Source organism: Malaclemys terrapin, chromosome 9, assembly GCF_027887155.1.
Source record: "Malaclemys terrapin pileata isolate rMalTer1 chromosome 9, rMalTer1.hap1, whole genome shotgun sequence".
Lineage (NCBI taxonomy): Eukaryota > Metazoa > Chordata > Testudines > Emydidae > Malaclemys > Malaclemys terrapin.
Window position 1 is genome coordinate 92,638,483 of NC_071513.1, and position 18,680 is coordinate 92,657,162.

Sequence of the window (18,680 nt, forward strand, 5' to 3'; positions counted from 1 at the left end):
TGAGAAATTTCAGTTCACCAGGACTTCATACTAAGAATAAAACGGTACCAGGGGAAAACTTAATTCACATATGCTTATCCAAGATACTGTACGATTAAAGAGAGGCATGCTTTCTGACCCCATATTTCTGAAGGGTGTTGACATAGTTGTAGTACTGATGTTTTTTCAAATGTTTATCCATAAATCTTTTGGCCAGCCCTAGCTCAGCCTCACTGCTTAAGAATTATTCCAGTCCCCCAAAATTGGCAAGACTGACTAGAGATGGGTGCATGAGTGCCCATAGGTTACTTTGATTCTTATGCAACCCTAATTGCAAGATGAGACCGCCCTTCCCTGGCAAAACTTCCAGGGGCTGGTGCAAACACCACCTGCCCTCCCTTGGGATGAATTTCCCTGAAGATATTGCAAAGCTCATTGACTCAAGGGATGACATTTACATCCCCTGCATTAGTGTGAAAATCACAAGTATTCTCAATTAAGAGCAATTTTTGTGTGTATGTATGGGGCAGTACTTGTATTATTATTTATTATTTTATTATAATGCAAAAGAAGAATATGAAACAAAAGTTAGGTTAGAGTAATAAATTCATGAGGGTATTCCCGTAACAAAAGCCTAAAATGTTAAAATGTGTTACCACAGTGCAAACCTAAGGCTAGACTCAATGAAAACTCTGTCTAGCTAAAGAAGTTGCAGTAAATTTTTACTGAATTCAGCCCTTAAGAACAAAATATCTGATTTCACTGCCAAAATAATGATTTCTCCAAAAGTTGCTGTCTAAAGTGTATTCCCTCTGAGAATTTGTGATAATTTTATGTGTAAGGAAATGACGATTCATGAATTGTTTCTCTAAAACTAGGTGTCACTGATTTATACATGAGCACAGTAGCTTTAGGCAGGCCCAGAAGGATTACAATAGTTTTCTAAAATTTCGGTTGTTCTGAGAATATCAAATACTGTTCCCCATTGACTAGCACGTCTTTTGCTTTGCATTGTGAAACGGTGTGTCTGGTGCCAGCTTGGGGGTTGAGTCGCTGTGGATCCATGTTTGGGGATCTGAGATTGGCATTTGGATTCTGAATTCTTGTCCCTCACTTGGGAACAATAGGACCTGGGAGTGGTATAGAGGTGGGATAATGGGTGGAGTGCCAAATGTTGTCTTGCAATTGCCTTTCTGATAGCCAAAACACAGAGGTATGGGAGGGGTCTTTAATATGGAGATTTGGATGTAAGTCCTATGAGAACCTCCTCACCTTCCCCAATAATTAGAACTGGGCAAAAATTTGGGGCTTAAACTATATTAAAAAAAATGCAAATTTGAATTTGTGTCAGTTTCACTTAATTGTTCACATTAGGAAAAAACAAAACAAAACAACAAAATATTCCCCAAAAGTCAAAATGAAAAGGCTTTGCTTTTTCTGTTCAAAATGACTTTTTATTTCTAAATTTCCTTAAGCGTTTTAAAATATCCGAGAACCTTAAATGCTCAAAATCAAAACAGAATGTTTCAGGTGAAAGAAAACATTTTGTTTGATCCGAAACAATTTTATAAAACCTTTTGATGATTGTTTTATTTTGCATTTCCCTATTTAGTGTGTGTATGTGGGGGGAAGTAGAGATTGTGGAGGAAAATGTTTTCTACTTTCTGTGTTGCCCCTAAAGAGGTATACAAGTTGAAAGCAGGAAGCCCTTGTTGAAAATATTGGCAGCACATCAATGAGGCACTCCTAATTGAGCCCTGTGAACAAAGATTTAAGTGTTTGAAAGTTTTAAATGAGAATATTAGACCCACCATAGAAAGGGAAGAAACATAATACTTGATAACAACAGCACTTCCAAATTCTTGGCCAAATTCTTCTCTTGATTATGCTGGAGAAATGTTGAGAAAGTCAGTAGAAATGAGGGGCTACTCCAGATTAAATCAGTGTAACTCAGAGCGGAATGTAGCTCTGCATCTTCAAAGCGCCGTCCAAATGTTAACTACCTAATGAGAAAGCTAAAGGAATTCAAGACTCAGCTGAGTATAACAGAGATCATATTGTAGTGGGTTTACTGGCAGATATTCCTGGTTACAGAGACTCCCTGGGAACTGGAACTTCCATTATGAATGGCTCAGGTTGGTACAGGGCTTCATCCAAAGCTCATTGAAGTCAATAGGTGTCTGTCCATTGGTGTCACTGGGATATGGATCAGGCCCATTGTGAGTTTCCGTAGTTTAGGAGAATAAAGTTGGGAAGAAGTATGTCCATGAGAAAGCTTTGTTGGCAGTTTTGTGGTGCTAGTTTCACTGTTGGAACTGTTGGAATGGCTTTCCTAGATTTTACAAAATTTGCTCATGTTGGTCACTTGACCCCAAGATAAGGACGTTTATTTCCTTTGCGCACGCTTGAAAAGACTAAGCTGTTTGGTGCAGATGGTCACTTAAGGATTATCTAACAAATCGTGGAATTAGTAGCGATTCATTTGTGCAAACAAGTCACTGACACTAAAACAAAAAGTTGCTAAAATCCATCCTTTTCCCCAATTGCTTAAGTTACATTCTTGCACTAGAATAGCAGAATTAAAATTGCAAATGTATACCTAGAGTTTTATCTTAGTAGAAATTGTATAGTATGTTGTTGTTACTACTGCTACTAGTATTATAGTAATTCTATACGTTAGGTCATCGGTTTGCGATCTAGCACAGAGTTAGGAGCAGCACATTGTGATTCCTTGACATACTGGCATAACTACACCATTGGATGCATTGTGAGGATCGAGTCAAGCTTTGGCTGATAGCGGATGAAAATTTTCCGACAAAGTTTTTCCATCAAAAAATGCTGGGTGAGCAGTTTCGACATGGAATCAATATATTCCCATGCAACGCGTTGATTCCGTCAAAACTTTTGATGGAAATCGGGCAACCTGCTTCTCTGCCTGGTTCACAACCCTAAAATACTTGCAATCTAAGACAAAAATAAAGACAGGATACAAGATTGGCATATGTTTCTTGACTACGTGGGCTAGTTGCAGATTAACCCACGATAAGGACCTACAAGACCAAGTAAAAGAACTTGACTTTGATCTTACTTCCACTGACATCAGTGGCAAAACTCACAGTGATTTGATTAGTAGTGGGACAGGGCTCCTTTTACAATTAAAATGTGAATACATCATTTAAATCTGACCTGTGAAAAATAAATAAATAGGCTGTAGACTAAAAAATGGATCAGCTCCAAAGCACTATGTGTTTTCAGATACTGTTTCTGTCCTTGGCGGTATGGTTTCACTCTGTGGTTTTCAATAATGGTGCATAAGAGTGACCAGTGTATCTCCTGAAGGATGATGTACATTTCACGATGAGCTGTGCTCCACCTTATACTGATTTTAAGGTGTTTGTATCTTTTCTTTAACAGTATATCTTCTGGGATGAGCTATGAGCAGGGCTTGTAAATATTTATTCTGATAATGATGCAGGGCTGAAAAGTATTCATAAAATTCATGTGTCAGGAGCATGTGCAGGGCTGACTTATAGCCAAAGCGAAAGATTTTTCATTAAATTTGGTTCTCCTTGATGCCTGGGTGAAGGAAGAAGCCGCTTTAGATAGCATCGCATGCAGAGCAGGTGAAACGATACTGCATGTTTAGGGCTGTGAAAGAACGAGGCCATATTTTCTGCATTCGTGTTGTTTATGTAGAGGATTGTAATATTCGTATCCTTGAAGCAGTTTTAAAGCAGTTACACAGTTTTGTTCAAAGGGGAAGTTAAAATGGGAGGTGTTGTTTCAAACTGAAGTAGTGGGGAAGCTGTTCATTGCATCTGCTGGCCTGACAGATGGAAATGTGAGAAGTATGAAAGGGACTGAGACTTTGGGACTAGTGAAGATGTGTGGACATACATGGGCCCTTTTCCATGTTTGGGCTCCCTTTCATTGGATAAACTACTGGACAGTTAGAAAAGCTCTGTATGGAAAAGAAAACCCAGACAACCTATGGTAAAGAGGTACCAGGAGAATTTACTTCAAGTGAATGAGTCTTAATGCAATAGAGTTCTGTGCATCTTCTACAATCAGTGTTTCTCTGCCTGTACATTCCCCTCCAGTCCTCCTTTCTGTCCTGAGCACAACACGTGGAAGACAAATGCTGTTACGCCATATCAAGTCATCGATTTTTAAATGGAATTTCCAGTGATAATGAATGAAGACTGCTTAAAAATAAATGGCACAATATGGTACATGGTATAGCACTTTTTTCAGACCTAAAATAAAAAGTGTGTGTGTGTGTCAGGAATCATGTGGTAATATTCTTCATCCTTCTTTCAGCTGCACTCAAGGGTAACTATGGGGAGTAAATGCAGTAGTGATGTGAACACCTGACCCAGTTACATCGTGTTCTTGGACTCTTAACATAAAAAGAAACAAAGCTGGCCAAAAGGAAGGTGGCTTAATTGAAGCCTTGACCAGATGCTTGTGTGTAATTTACACAAACACAATGTGAGTCTTTGTCTCCCTCTGTTAACTAGACCAAATAAAGAAGTTGATGAGTCTCCCAGCTAATGGAAATGGTCCTTTAATTCAAGCAGTAGAGGTTCATGTGTTTAGACCTGGTGGTCACAAATCCAGTCCCTGCCCATGGCAGCTCATTTAGGGGTGTCATTACACTTGTGCCCCTCAAAAGATAGCCTCTATGTTCCTGACCTATAGCAGTTTGGAAGGATGATGAGTTTTGGAATAGGATAGGAGCAGTTCTTAGCACTGCAGTACTACAAGGCTATTACTTTTTAAGCATCAGTCCCATTACACCTCGCTGATAAACGACCTCAAAAAGAGAAACTGTTCTGTATTTGTATCCTGATGTGATGGAGTGAAAGGGGAAAAATCCCTTTGTAAAAATTCTCCACCACTATCTCCATAATCTCTACTTCAGTGAGCTTCAACCAAGTGCGAAAATGAAAAATTATAACCTGCCAAGCATCAGTGGCAGACTGAAATGAAAAAATTGCAGGTTAATAACAGTGATGCCTCAGAAAAAATTTGCTGGCCAATTTAACATTGCTCCATCCAAGGTCACATCTTGCAGCTGATTATTTTTAGTAATTTGCAGATGAGGATGCTCTACCTTTGTCATGGCAAGTCAAGATCAAGGAAATGGCAGGTAAAGTTTAATATTCAAGGTTATCTATCTTCTCAACTAAGAAGTAAGTCATGGTTCCAGCTTATTTATTTAAGACAGGGTACAGAAATCATTTCCACAGTGGTGAAGTGGAAAGCCGATCTTTTATGGCAGTCATAAAGTCACTGTAACATAACTTGGAGTGGAGAAAGATGCGGGGGTAGGTTGGGGAGGGGGGGATCTGACCTAGTAGCTTCTGGAGCAACATATCACCTTGGGAATGAGGATCTGATAATATTTACCTGATAGTGTCATTCAGAATATAGAGGTTACATTTCACATTTTATATGTTTCTTGACTACGTGAGCTAGTTGCAGATTAACCCACAATAAGGACCTACAGGAAGCTTAGCTCTGTAGTTGTTGCCATGGGACCTGCTTGTGAAGGAGGTTTCATTCCAAAGAGGGGTGGATGTGGAGAATGAAGAACAGACTGGGCTATGTTGCCTTTTGGGTGAAATTGTCTGTGGGGGTGGGGTGGGGCAAATAGTGCATTCCTGTTGCACCCATAACTCACCTACTGCCCCTGGCCCTACCCACATGTGTGACTCTGGTCCCATTGAGGCAGTTCTCTGAAATCTGGGCCACTGAGGGCACCGGGCCGGCGCAACCCATTAGGCGACGTAGGCGGTCACCTAGGGCGCTAACATTTGGGGAGCGGCGACCGCGGCGGCCGGATCTTCGGCCGCCCCGGTCGTTGTCGGCATTTCGGGGGCAGGACCTTCCACCGCCTCCGTCGGGGGCGGCATTTTGGAGGGCTGAACCTTCTGCCATGTAGGGCGGCAAAAAAGCTGGCGGCGCTCCTGCCGAGGCATCTGATACCCACCTTCCTTCCTGATGTGGCAGTGTGAGAAGTGTGTGTGTGTGTGTGTGTGTGTGTGTGTGTGTGTGTGTGTGTGTGTGAAGGGAACCCTCCATGTGAAGATATAAGAAGATAGTTCTACCCTCCACACCCTTGTCTGGAGTTGTGCCAGAACAACAGAGTCAACAACTTCTCATTTGCAAAAAGTGCAGTTGGATCTTTAAAGATCACAGCGATTAGAACCTTGGATTTAAGTCTGATCCTAAAAAGGCGGCACCTCCAGCAGACTCTGCCTTGGGCATTGGTTCAACAGGGACTCATACTGCACTGAATCCCCATTACTATTACATGCAACATCTAAGTTTTCAGTAGAAATTCCCTATCCAATTACTTCTATGCCTTGACTCTGTTTAGTTTCTGAGATCTGACAGGATCACAGCTTGAGAGCTTTTTAATTTTTCCAGCTGTCATACAACATATCAAGCTAGTTCAGTAGTTCTAATCTAATGCTCCCTGCAATGAAACTGTGAATGTATCAATCAATACTTGTTAAAGTACATGTAAAATCCACACCAAAAAAAAAAAAATTAATAGTCTCTTGACAATCTGTCCATTTCATTCTCTGTCTCTTTATCTTCTACCAAAAACTGTCTCTAAAAGGTTCCACATTTCCTCAAACTCGTGTAGCCTGTCTTTGTTCATATAGATCATCTTTGTGCCAGCAGCTCTCTCCTATCCCAAATAAGGCCCCTCTAAAGCATTAGGTTGATCTGTTGCCCCGCTGTAGAGTCTTCATTTGACATATCAAGACAGTAGTGACAGGCAGACTTCCAGTCCTAGGAACAAAAATGCAGGGATGGGGGACTTCAACCTCAGTGCTTTCTCTGTAATTTATTTTTCTTCCCTTTTTCCACAAAGTAGTTTAGCTTTAGGATAGTCACAAAGCAGAAAGAGCACAGAAGTTTTTTGTATCAGTTTCTAGCGCATAATCCAGTTTGAAACTATCTATTACTATAGCTGCCCTGGTCGCTACACACCACTTCATTTTAACTGGGTTCTCGCAACATGTGTTACCCCATTATGCTTAACAATCCATCTCACCTTGTATTTGGCTGTAACACTCTAGTTACATTTTCCAGACCTCTGTGAAGCTTGAAAGCTTGTCTCTTCCACCCTCAGTAGTTGGTCCAATAAAAGATATTGCCTTGCCCACCTTGTGTCTCTCATATCCAGGGACCAACACAGCTACAACAATACTGCTAACAGTTTTAATATAGCTAACAGGCAGAGTGTGTTCTATGAAGAACTGGATAATTAACCCAACAATTACCAGTGTCTCTTAGTGCTCATGCCCAGAGCGGAATCTCCTCATCCAGTTTCTCCTAGGAGGTTATAGGGTTTGATTCTCATTTATACCAAAGCCACTTTACACTGCTCTGACAACGAAAAGGCCTTAAAGTGCTTGTAAAATGTCATCTAGTCTCACTTTTGTGGCCTTAATGTAAATGAGAATTGGGTCCTGTTACCCCTAAATGCACCTTCAATCAGACCTCTAGTTTAGCAACTGTTGATGAAATTAAAGAGATCAAAATCTAGACACAGAAGAACCAAGTATATAGCATGGGAAGGGGGTCTGTCTACACATGGATGGATGTTGATTATTTCCCCTAGATCCTTGGGCTCCACATAGTATGAAGGCTTAATTGTCTGCCCCTTCCATGGAGTTACAGATCCCTTTCCTTTGTGGTAGCAGATCAAACTTGTGGAGGCTGACAGCCCTTTTTTTTGGGGGGGGGGAGGTGTGTCTTGTGTGGTTTTCCATGGGAGGGGATGGTAGAACCAGATCTCTTAAAAGCTTTCTTATGTTCACTTATAGATAGTCATAGATGTGCAGGATACCTTACGGGTGCTAACCAAAGATAGGTCCTTGTCCCAAGGACTTTACAATCTATGGACTAAATTCTGGCTTTTGTGGCCATGGTTGTGCAAATTGGAAGAATGGGAGGTACAGAAGAGCTGTGCATCCAGATTGACTCATGAACTCCCCTCCACCTCAGAACTGTAGCTCCACCACCCTGGAAGAAGATGCATATGCTTCCCTCCGTCAGCCCAGCTCTGTTAGCCTTTGTGGATGGGGCCAGGACCCTGACCCTTTTCAGGCAACTAATGCCCATTAGCAGTGTATGGTCTTCTCAACACTGTGATGACTGGTCCTTGCATGGGGGCTCAATAGGGAAGCCACCTTGGGCAATTATGCAGGTACTAGTCACAGTCTGATTCTGAATGAAAAACTGCAAAGGGGCAGCTGACCTCAGGCAGAGGTGGGCATGATAAGATTAAAACCGGTATTTTCACTTGGTGAAACTCGATGGCCTGCATTATTCAGATCAGACTAGTAATCTTAATAGGCCTTGAAATGACACTTTAAAATACAGATGTATAATTCTATTGATGTAGCTAACATCTTCCCAAATATTTGGACAATATAAACAAGCACCTCTTGAAAAAGAATTATTTGTGGCAATGCATTGCTCAATCTATTACTTATGGGCTTGATGCAGAAGTTATTGGGCTTGCGTTATGTGGGAGGTCTAGATGATCATAATGGTCCCTTCTGGCCTTAAAATCTATGAATATATGGAAGCATCTTGCAGGCTGTGTTTTATTTACAATAACACTCGTTTTTGATAACACAGCCCAGTACATACATCTGAAAATGTATCTATTTTCTGGTAAGTTTGTAACTTCCAGGGAGGAGCGAGAAGTTTTATTTCCTGTGTAAGAAGCTTTTCTTTTTGGAAGAACATCTGCTGATTATTAAAGTGCACATAAGGGGCTCTCTGGGTCTACCACACGAGCTTTCTTATGCCAACAGAAAGCGTAAGGCATTTCCATGACATTTATAATTGCAGCACTTCCAGAACAATTACCCTGGCAGTTCGTTTTCATATTGTTGGAATTATATTTGCTTGTTAGATTTAATTGAAATCTGTGCCGATGCACTTGCTTGACAAGGTTTTGCAATACCGTCAATATTCAATGGCTTAAACTTGGGGGAACGTGCATATTTTCTCTGTTAGCCAATCATTTACAGATATGACAGGAGACATTATGGGGTACATTTTCAGAAGGGCAGCCTCAATACTTGCCATCACAGTTTGTACCCACAAAAATATACATCAATAGGAATATTTGCACCTCTGTCTACCTAACTCTGGCCACAAGTCAGGTAGTTGTGTTTTCAAGTCCTCAGATCTGTGCTTGTAGTTCATTTGTGGTCAAGTATTGAGCACCTCCTCCTCAGTTTGCATGAACTGGCATTGCTTCATGTCAGGTAAGCTATGTTGATTTATGTCAACAAGGATCTAGTCCAGTGAGCCTGCAAATAGGGAAACTGGGCCTCACTCCTGTGTTTCATTTCTGGCAGCTTCCTCTTCAACTTGGTCTAGTTGAAGGCTGTAATATAGTGACCCCGATCTCTTGTAAAGAAGGGGCATTGGACTTAACCCATGTAACAAGAGACACTTGCCTGCTACGTATAGTGCAGGAGGCTGAAATAGGGAAAACATTTTTACAGTGGGTGGAGATGAAGAAATAAGAGAAGGATCTGGCACAAAAGGAAAAGGTTAAGTAGATTCATGAGTGCAAAACATAAAACATTTTTTTCCCTTTAAAGCCAGCTCTGTAAGTTAAAACGGATGCAAACATGCTGTCCTTTGTGACAGCCTGGAGATGGGCATGCTGGAACGTTAGACTTGTCCTTTGCTTGGATAAGTGGATTTATTTCGTATTTTGAAGTTAAATGGCTGTGGTAAAAATAGATCCCTCTATATGCTACCGGGATCTGTAGTTTAATCAGGCTGCTTCCTGGAAAGAAGCCTGAAACTACTGTGAAGTACTGGGCAAAGGTCATTATATTGATGTTAGGCCCATTATATTGATGTTATTTTGAAAGAGAGAGAAAGCAGCACTCCTGGTCATTCTTGTACTGTATAGAGAAAGAGCTCTCTAAGGCCTCATGCAGCACTGGCTTTTCTACAACCTCCCCCAACTTGCCGGGAGCAGAATCCAACTGTCTGGGCTTCTCACCTGGCTCCAAGCTGGGAGCGGGGTCTAGCCGCTAAGCTCTCCAGGGGAGCAGGGAACAGCTGGGCTCTATCTGCCCAGCTTTCTTGTCAATGTCACAGTTCTGGTGAAATTGAGAGGAGAGCTAAAAGCCGATGTAAGTAACAGTGTCTACGCTGGGGTTCTCAAACTGGGGGTCGGGACCCCTCAGGGGGTTGCGAGGTCATTACATGGGGGGTTGCGAGCTGTCCACCTCCACCCCATACCCTGTTTTACCTCCAGCATTTATAATGGTGTTAAATATATTAAAAAGTATGTTTAATTTATTAGGGGGGTCACACTCAGAGGCTTGCCATGTGAAAGCGGTCGCCAGTAAAAACGTTTGAGACCCACTAGTCTATGCAGACACTGCATCACCCTAACTACATTGACATAAACCCTATGCCTCTATGGAGGTGGAGATATTATGTCATTTAATGAGGGGAGGGATAGCTCAGTGGTTTGAGCATTGGCCTGCTAAACCCAGCGTTGTGAGTTCAATCCTTGAGGAGGCCACTTGGGGATCTGGGGCAAAATCAGTACTTGGTCCTGCTAGTGAAGGCAGGGGGCTGGACTTGATGACCTTTCAAGGTCCCTTCCAGTTCTAGGAGATGGGATATCTCCATTCATTTCATTTCATTTCATTTTATGTCGGTGTAGTAGAGCACTTATATTGGCGGGACAAGGCTGTAGCGTAGACACTGATATAATTAGGTCGACGTAAGATGCCTTATGTTGACCTAACTGTAGTGTAGACCAGGCCTTACAAATCATTTTCATTATCTGGCTTTCATTTTAGCCCTATGCAGCAAATTCCAAGTTGCCAAGTTAACAGCCCTGGAAGCTGAAAGGTCAGTATTTAAATATCAAACACGTACCGTACCGGCAGTGCAGGCTGCCTGAATCCCTCCACTGTGCCTTATCAATGTTCCTCATCCCTGGCATGGAGAAAACAGCTGGGCTGAGGGCAGTGTTTAGTGTCCATGCTTATTAACTGTTGGTTTTGCTGTTGAGACTGGCAATAGGAGTGTCATTTGTGCACCACTTTGGTCAACAGCACTGGGACCTGGAGTAAAACTCCATTTCAAATAATAGTGTCAGATGGGAACAAATTTTGGTTTCTACCAACTTGGGCAGGAAGCATACAAGGTAATTCCATTGAGCTTGCCAGTTTCCCATCCTTTTATTTTAATGTCTGCCTTCGTAATGACCATATTATAACAAAGTATTGTTTTTCCCCTCCACTAGCATTGAACGATAACCTATCACATATTTATTTTTATTTCTTATTAAAAGGAGAATTTTTCTTGAGAATAATGGAAATTAATTTTTATTCCATTACAATCGCATTGCTTATGTTTTTATATTTGCACTAAAGCCCTTAAATACAGACACATTAACACATAATAATTTATATACGTAAAATAAAATCACAGTCTGGAGGAAAGGATTAAGGATTTCTCCTTTTCTTTGCCCTAAACATTAAAACATGCTCTTTACATTTTGCTTAAGCTTTCATGTCAAAGTTATGAGCAGCTTTAGCCTGGTTTGAGTTTGAAAACAAGACCCAAGCCAGGACAATAACAGAATGACACAAAGATTGACTACACTGTACTGGCTGGATGAAGTGAAAACCGATGAAATATAAATCCTATCTCATGGGATTTCACTGCCTGCTGGAACTAATCTCATTAACTTAAAACCACCTGAGGCTTAAGAGAGATATACACTGCCGTGAGAAATTATATTTATCCCATCCAGGAAAAAAAACCACCAGCTTATATCTTACATTTGACTTTGCTATTCTTGAATTACCAAGACATTTCTATCCCATGGGAAAGTCATTATATCTTGCAGCAGCACAATTATGTATCTTATCTAAAGTTCACTATTACATGAATTCTCAAATGTTTGTTCGTTTTCTTTTTAAGTTATTTCCTAAGGAAAATAAAGATTGGATACTTAATACAAGCAAATGGTGATAGATTACTTACAAGTACACAATGCAGCCTTCTAGGGTTACAGGCAAAAAATCCTGAAGTTGCGAGATGATATAAGAGAAAACGTTGCTATTTGGAAGTAAAGGTTTGTGAGAGACTGCTTGTACTATGCAGTTGTTGTAATTCAACCTTTCTGATCTTTTTTTTCAAATAGCTGATTTTACAAGGCACTGACTGGCTCATTGGAAACAGAGCCTTCAGATGCGAGGTTACAGGTTTCAAGCCAGTGCAGATCAGGAGTGAGGGATAGCTTCATAACCATTGGATCGCTGTGCGAACTTCAATGTAGTGCCCAATGGATAAGTGTCCATAATGTACAAACCACCACAGTTGGCATTAAAGGTCTGATCCAAGCCCCTAGCTGTGGTGCTGGAACAATTTTTATGGCGGGGGTGCTGAAGGCGGAAACCGTGTGTTTGGGTTGTTGTTACTACTTCAAACCAGGGGGTGCGGCAGCACCCCCAGCACTCCTAGTCCCAGCACCTATGGGATATTAATAGGAATATTCCCATTGATAAAGCCCTGTCTGACAGTCTTGTCAGCCTCAGTAGAGACCGGGTGTCTATTGAGAGTCTCTTCATTATCTTCATTTTTTATATTTATTTTTATTTAAATTAGTTTTAAATCAATCATCCATCCATGGCTCCACGGCTCACATTAAAGCATAATAATAAGATAAATATCATTGATAAAAGATTTACCTTTCCTCTCTAATTTTGATGCATCTGTCAAAAAATACCCCAACAACCTATCCACCGTACATAAAGCCTCCCTCAATCCGCTCCATCCAGGAGAAGAAATTAGCTTTGCAGTATGCTCTGAAGGTCAACATGCTGATGTTCTGGTGGGAACTGCATGTCAGGCTTGAGGATTCCTCCCAGAAAATGTCTTACTCCAGCATGTCTCCCTTGTAACCAAGAAGCTGTTAGCTGGAGCATTGCTGCTGATGGCTAGCGTTACACAGTGCTCTAAGATCCTCACATAGTTCCATGAAGATCTGCTTCATCATGTAAGTTCTACAGCTACTGCTGGTCAGCTCAGTTCTGCATGATGATCCAGTCTGCTTGTGGTCCTGCCCTGGAAATGCTGGTCTCCATGTGGGGAATCTTCAGCCATTGCAGCAAGCATCAGCTGCATCACCTGGGTCACCGCTGCTATGTCTGTATCCGCCTCTGGGAACTGCTTTCAGAAGGACAGAGACTACTGCCAAAATGTCCACCAACTTTTAGTAGGTACTCTTCCTGAAACCTGAAATAGCAGAAAAAGATCAATCAGTGCTGGATCCATGGCCTGTCTCCAGTAGCAAGGAACGTGCAGAGCCAGAAAGGTCTTGGCTGAATGTGTTGGTGGACAAAAAACACTTTTGCACAAGGGTTGCGGGGCAAATTCTTCCCCCAGTGCACCATGAACCAGAACCTAGAGCAGCTACAGTTAGTAACATGCTAAGAACCCCTGGGATACACCTCCAGAAGCCACAGCATCAGACAAGTGTCAGTACATCGCCAGTATGGATGTACCTGTCAGGGTATGAGGAATGCATCCCAATGCAGTGTGGATGCTCACAGGAACAGGTTCACATGCATGGGTATGTGGACCTGGGTATGCTATGCAGTGTAGCCACACCCAAAGAGAGGCAGTCTTTCAGGTAGCCAGGAAAATTTAGATACATAATTAACTGAAAAATGTGAAAATCGCATTCAGGCAGTGCAATTTTTCTGAGCTTGACAAAATCCAGTAAAGCTGGTGAAATCGTTTGTGGACTTAAAGAACAAAAAGAGTGTCAAGGTTCAATATTAATGGTGGCTCATTAGCCCAAAGTCACCACTTTAAATACCAGGACATGTAAAATGTACAATGTTACTATTGTCCTTATAAGCCATTTATTAAGTATAGCTGAAATTAGATTAATAAAAATGATACCTTAACACCCAACCTCTCAGACTCAGTCTGATGGTTTATGAGTAGATCACAGGATAGAAGGCAGTGCGACTCACAGGTGCATTAGCATGGAATTATTAGAGGAAAACGAATAAAACATTTTGAATGTCAAAATCTCCTATTCAGCCACCTGCAGCATGGTGTGTATATTGAACTGGTGTGTGCTTCAAACACTTGAGGCCAGAGATATGGGTCGAACGAGCACCCATAAATGTCATGTGACTTGGATAGATTGCAACTTACACCCTGGGGAGAAAGGCCAAATTTAAGTAATGATTTTTCTTCTCTTGTTGAAAGTGTTAAGGCAACTCTAACTTGTGCACAGAGGGCTGAATTCTGTCTGACATACACCCAGTGCCATCCCATTGACTTCACTCAGGTTTCATGGGATGTATGTCCATGCTGAATTTGACTCTGTGCCTACCTTAAAATAAAAGTCCTACACCTGACCCCATAAGAATCCTCAACATCTCACCAATTCTCCATACAATTGTCTTATGAAAACAAAATAGGATGAGACTATTTTCTCATACAATACACTACTAATTAATGCTCTCCCATGCACATAGTATTTGCTAACATTTACATAAATGTTTTCAGTGTTGTTGTGGCGGTAACTGCTAGAGTCCAGCAAGATCGGTTGTGCTTTATGCTGTACAAACCTATGGGAAATGACTGTCAACTCAAGTCACCTGAGTTTGGGATAGAATTTTATCACAAATGTATCATTTTAAGAGTGTGTGTGTGTGTGTGTGTGTGTGTGTGTGTTTTATAGGTTCCTTCTATGTTGATCCACAGACGGTATGGGTTGTTACAGCTCCCGCGGCAAAGCCTTGATTCTTCTGCTCTTGCTGTAGCATCCCATGCTTTTAGCTCTCGAGGTTCAATCCCTAATGTGTTGGCCATGAGAGGGTGTGTGTGTGTGTGTATCTATATATTTAAATCCCTGGGTATAAAAAAGAAACAGGAAAATTGTCAAATCTATTTAAACTGCAGAAAAAAATATTTCAAAGTAGAAAATAATGTAGACTGTTCAGGGCATTTTTTCCCTTCTCTTTAAAATTAGGGGGGGAAAAAACCCTTCCATATTTTCAAAAACAGGACCCTAAATCCAGATTTAGGGTCCTAAGTAGGTGACTGGAATTTTCTAATGTGCTGAGCCCCCAACAGCTCCTGTTGAAATCAATAAGAACAGTTGGACACAAAACATGTTTGAGAATTACGTCTTTGATGCTTACGAGCCTAACTATGGACTTGGGAGCCATCAAGTGCCTATGTTTTAAAATCTTGGCCTGTACAAGATCTGCTGTATCTTTCCTTTCTTGTCCAAAGGCCAGATGCTCCTGCCACTGCACAGAATGAAAATAAGCAGAGACGCAGAAAAATAGTTGGAAAGGCCCCAATTTGGAATTGAGTGGGAGGTGTCTGGCAGGAGTAAGTGAAGAGGGGAGAGAGGATGCTTCATGCAGCAAGCTGCGTTAGAAGGTCTGAAATTCTCTGGCAAATAGCTGTAGCAGACTAGCAGTTAATGTTGACTAGACGAGCATTACCCTCCCCCTGACGCAATATGTTTTGCATGTTCGTGCTTGGCAAATAAGGAAAAAAAAATCTGCTAATATTGTTATTTTGTAAAATGAACTTGCTTCAGTCACGCTCACATCTCCATCTTATTCACTTTCTGACATTGTTCACATGATCAAGTTTGCTGACATATATGTTCATCTGCAGGTACTCCTAGAAACCCAATGTGAAATTTGCATGTGCAGGTATTCACACCAGATGCTGATGTACACAGTCAGGGAAGAGGAACAATATCATGTGACTTACCTGACGAGTCACAACTAAGCATCACAACTCCAGTTTTAGATATTCATGATCACTCCTGAGACTAAAATAATTTGACCAAACACACACACTTGATCAATAACAAATAAAGTGGAGAAAGCTGCACTCTGAATGGGGGCATTTTGTTAGCAGAAAAAAAGAATATATTCAGGCTACGAATGATTTGTTACAAATTATTTGCTTAACTCTCATGTGTTTTTCTTTCTGTCCACATGCAGGTAAGTACAGTGTATTCCAGTTATTTACTGATGGACAGGATGTTAATTCTTAAAGTATCTGAAGAACAGGCACCCAACAACATCCCTGAATAATGTATGTGCTTTCTTTGTAAGCTTGCTTCTGTTTTGTAACCTTTAAAACATGGATTTTATGACTGACATCATTAAAATTTATACTCCCTCTAGAATGTGATGTTCATTATTATTACTCCACTGTGCCTCTGGATCACCTGTCTGCATTGTGGTGCAGCCTTCCTCAGGACTAAAATTCTGATCTGTGTTCCACTGGTGTAAATCTAGAGTAACTTCATTATTTTCCATGAAGTTCAGTGGGTAGAACTGGGATCAGAATCTGGCTGTTTATGCTTTCAATGGAAATTTAAAAGGTTGCTATGAGTAACTATATATTTCTAGAAGTGAAATATGAAGTGCCTTTTGAGCTTTGACTATGGATATTAACAACAAGAAACTGCCATGGAAGGCTTGTTTTCAGAGGCACTATATTTCTTTGTTTTAAAATATTCTAGATTTTGTCAGGCCCAGAATCCAGGGCAGTCCTGAAACTTGCACCTACCACATTCACATTAATTTCCACAGGAATTTTAGGTGCTCAGGGAATGAGGTACTGGGGCCATTACATATTATGTAAAAATTTCAGTTTACATTGAGGAGAGAATAGTTAGTAAGAGCCAAACCTAAATACAAAGGTTACAATTTTTTGAAATTGACTAGTGATTTTAGATGCCTCAATTTGGGGTGCCCATTTGAGACACTTTTTAAAGGCATATTTAGCAGAAAGTGCTGTTCATCCATACTTAAAAAATCAGGCTCCAGATGGACACCCTAAAAATTAAGGCACCCCAAATCACTAGTCACTTTTGAAAGTCTTGGCCAGATTTTGCAAAGTTGTAGGTCTCTGAAATGAATGAATTGGCAAAAGGGAGCGATTGAGCTTTGGTGCATTGGGCCATTAAAGTTAAGGCGCAGGGCTTTTGTTGCTTCTTTGTGATGCATAAAGATGACCTCAGATTTTTTGTATATGGAAAAGTTGTCTTGCTTGTGATTTTGCATTAGAAGTATGAAGTCTTGACTTCCCTCTTTATGCTAAAGGACTATCTAGTGGACTGCAGAGCTAGTGGAAATAGGACATCACAAGAACGCCGAACAGAACAAATGAAGCAAGGGTCACCCAATTAAATGAATAGGCAGCAGGTGTAAAACAAACATAAGGAAGGTCTTTTTCACACAGTCAACCTATGAAACTCTTTGCCAGGGAACTTTGTGAGGGCCATAAGTATAACTGGGTTCAAAAAAGAATTAAATAAGCTCATGGGGAATAGGTCTATCAATGGATATTAGCAAGTTGGTCACTAAGGCAACCCCATGCTCTGGGTGTCCCTAAACTTCCAATTGCCAGAAGCTGGGAACGGAAGACAGGGGATGGATCACTCAATAAATTGCCCTGTTCTGTTCATTCCCTCTGGCACCAGCCACTGTTGGAAGACAGGATACTGAGCTAGATGGACTATTGGTCTGACCAGTATGGCCGTTCTTATGTAACATGAGCTATGTTTTCCCAGCTTTCATTCAGAGGGCATGTGTAGTTGACATAAAAAAAAGAAGTCCATTGTATCAAAAACCCAATTTCCCACTGAAAAAAGGCTTAGAAAGAAAATTCTCAGCCAGCCCTAATTAAATCACCTGTGATTGCTAACATGTTGTCTAAAGTTCTCCCTGTTGCTATCACTGGTGAAGTCTGCTGTGGAGTTTTAGCAAATATTTCCTTTTTGCAGAGTTAATATCCCCTCTCCTTCAACTGAGGAAAGAATACTTAGTAAGAGACAAATCTAAACACAAAGATTCAGATTAAGCTGCTGATCCAGGTTTAACCAGTCCACCAGGGCCACCCAGACGATTCAGGGGGCCTGGGGTCTTCGGCAGCGGGGGGGCCCCTGCCGCCGAATTGCCGCCGAAGACCCGGCGCTTCGGCGGCGGGTCCCAGGGCAGGAGGACCCCCCACTGCAGGTCTTCAGGGCACTTCGGCGATGGGTGCCGGAGTGGAAGGACCCCTGCCACCAAATTGCCGTCGAAGACCCGGAGCGGAAGAAGCTCCGGGGGCCCGGGCCCCATGAGAGTTTTCCGGGGCCCCCGGAGCGAGTGAAGGACTCCGCTCCAAGGGCCCCGAAAAACTTTCATGGGTGCCCCTGCGGGGCCCGGGGCCTGGGGCAAATTGCCCCACTTGCCCCCCCCACCCCCCGCTCCCGGGCGGCCCTGCAATCTACTAGTTTCTCAGTCTTTTAGTAAAACCAGGAAACAGCCTGTCAGACATACAGAAAGGCATGCCTATGTAATCATGCATTAAATAGTCACGTCTTTTAAAGATTCATGATCCTTGAATGTAAATTGTACCTTATAAGTCTTGCCTCGTTCCTGTGTGATCATTGCACTGTTACTGGTATGAGATTCTTCATATCAGGGTACTTTTTTTTTAAGAACAGGAGTACTTGTGGCACCTTAGAGACTAACAAATTTATTTGAGCATAAGCTTTCGTGGGCTACAGCCCACTTCATCGGATGCATAGAATGGAACATATAATAAGAGTATATATATACATACAGAGAAGA

General features: G+C 41.6%; 1 protein-coding gene across 3 annotated transcripts in view; it reads left to right on the forward strand.

The window, feature by feature from the left end:
- NAALADL2 (N-acetylated alpha-linked acidic dipeptidase like 2) overlaps positions 1-18,680 on the forward strand; it is an 899,698-nt gene that overhangs the window by 29,556 nt on the left and 851,462 nt on the right. The window contains exon 1 of one of the 3 annotated variants that reach the window (XM_054039852.1): positions 16,067-16,149. The exons of the other annotated variants lie outside the window; for them this stretch is intronic. The gene's annotated coding sequence lies outside the window, so the exon portion shown is untranslated. Of the gene's footprint in view, positions 1-16,066; positions 16,150-18,680 lie in introns of those variants that run through there. 3 annotated transcript variants of the gene reach the window in all.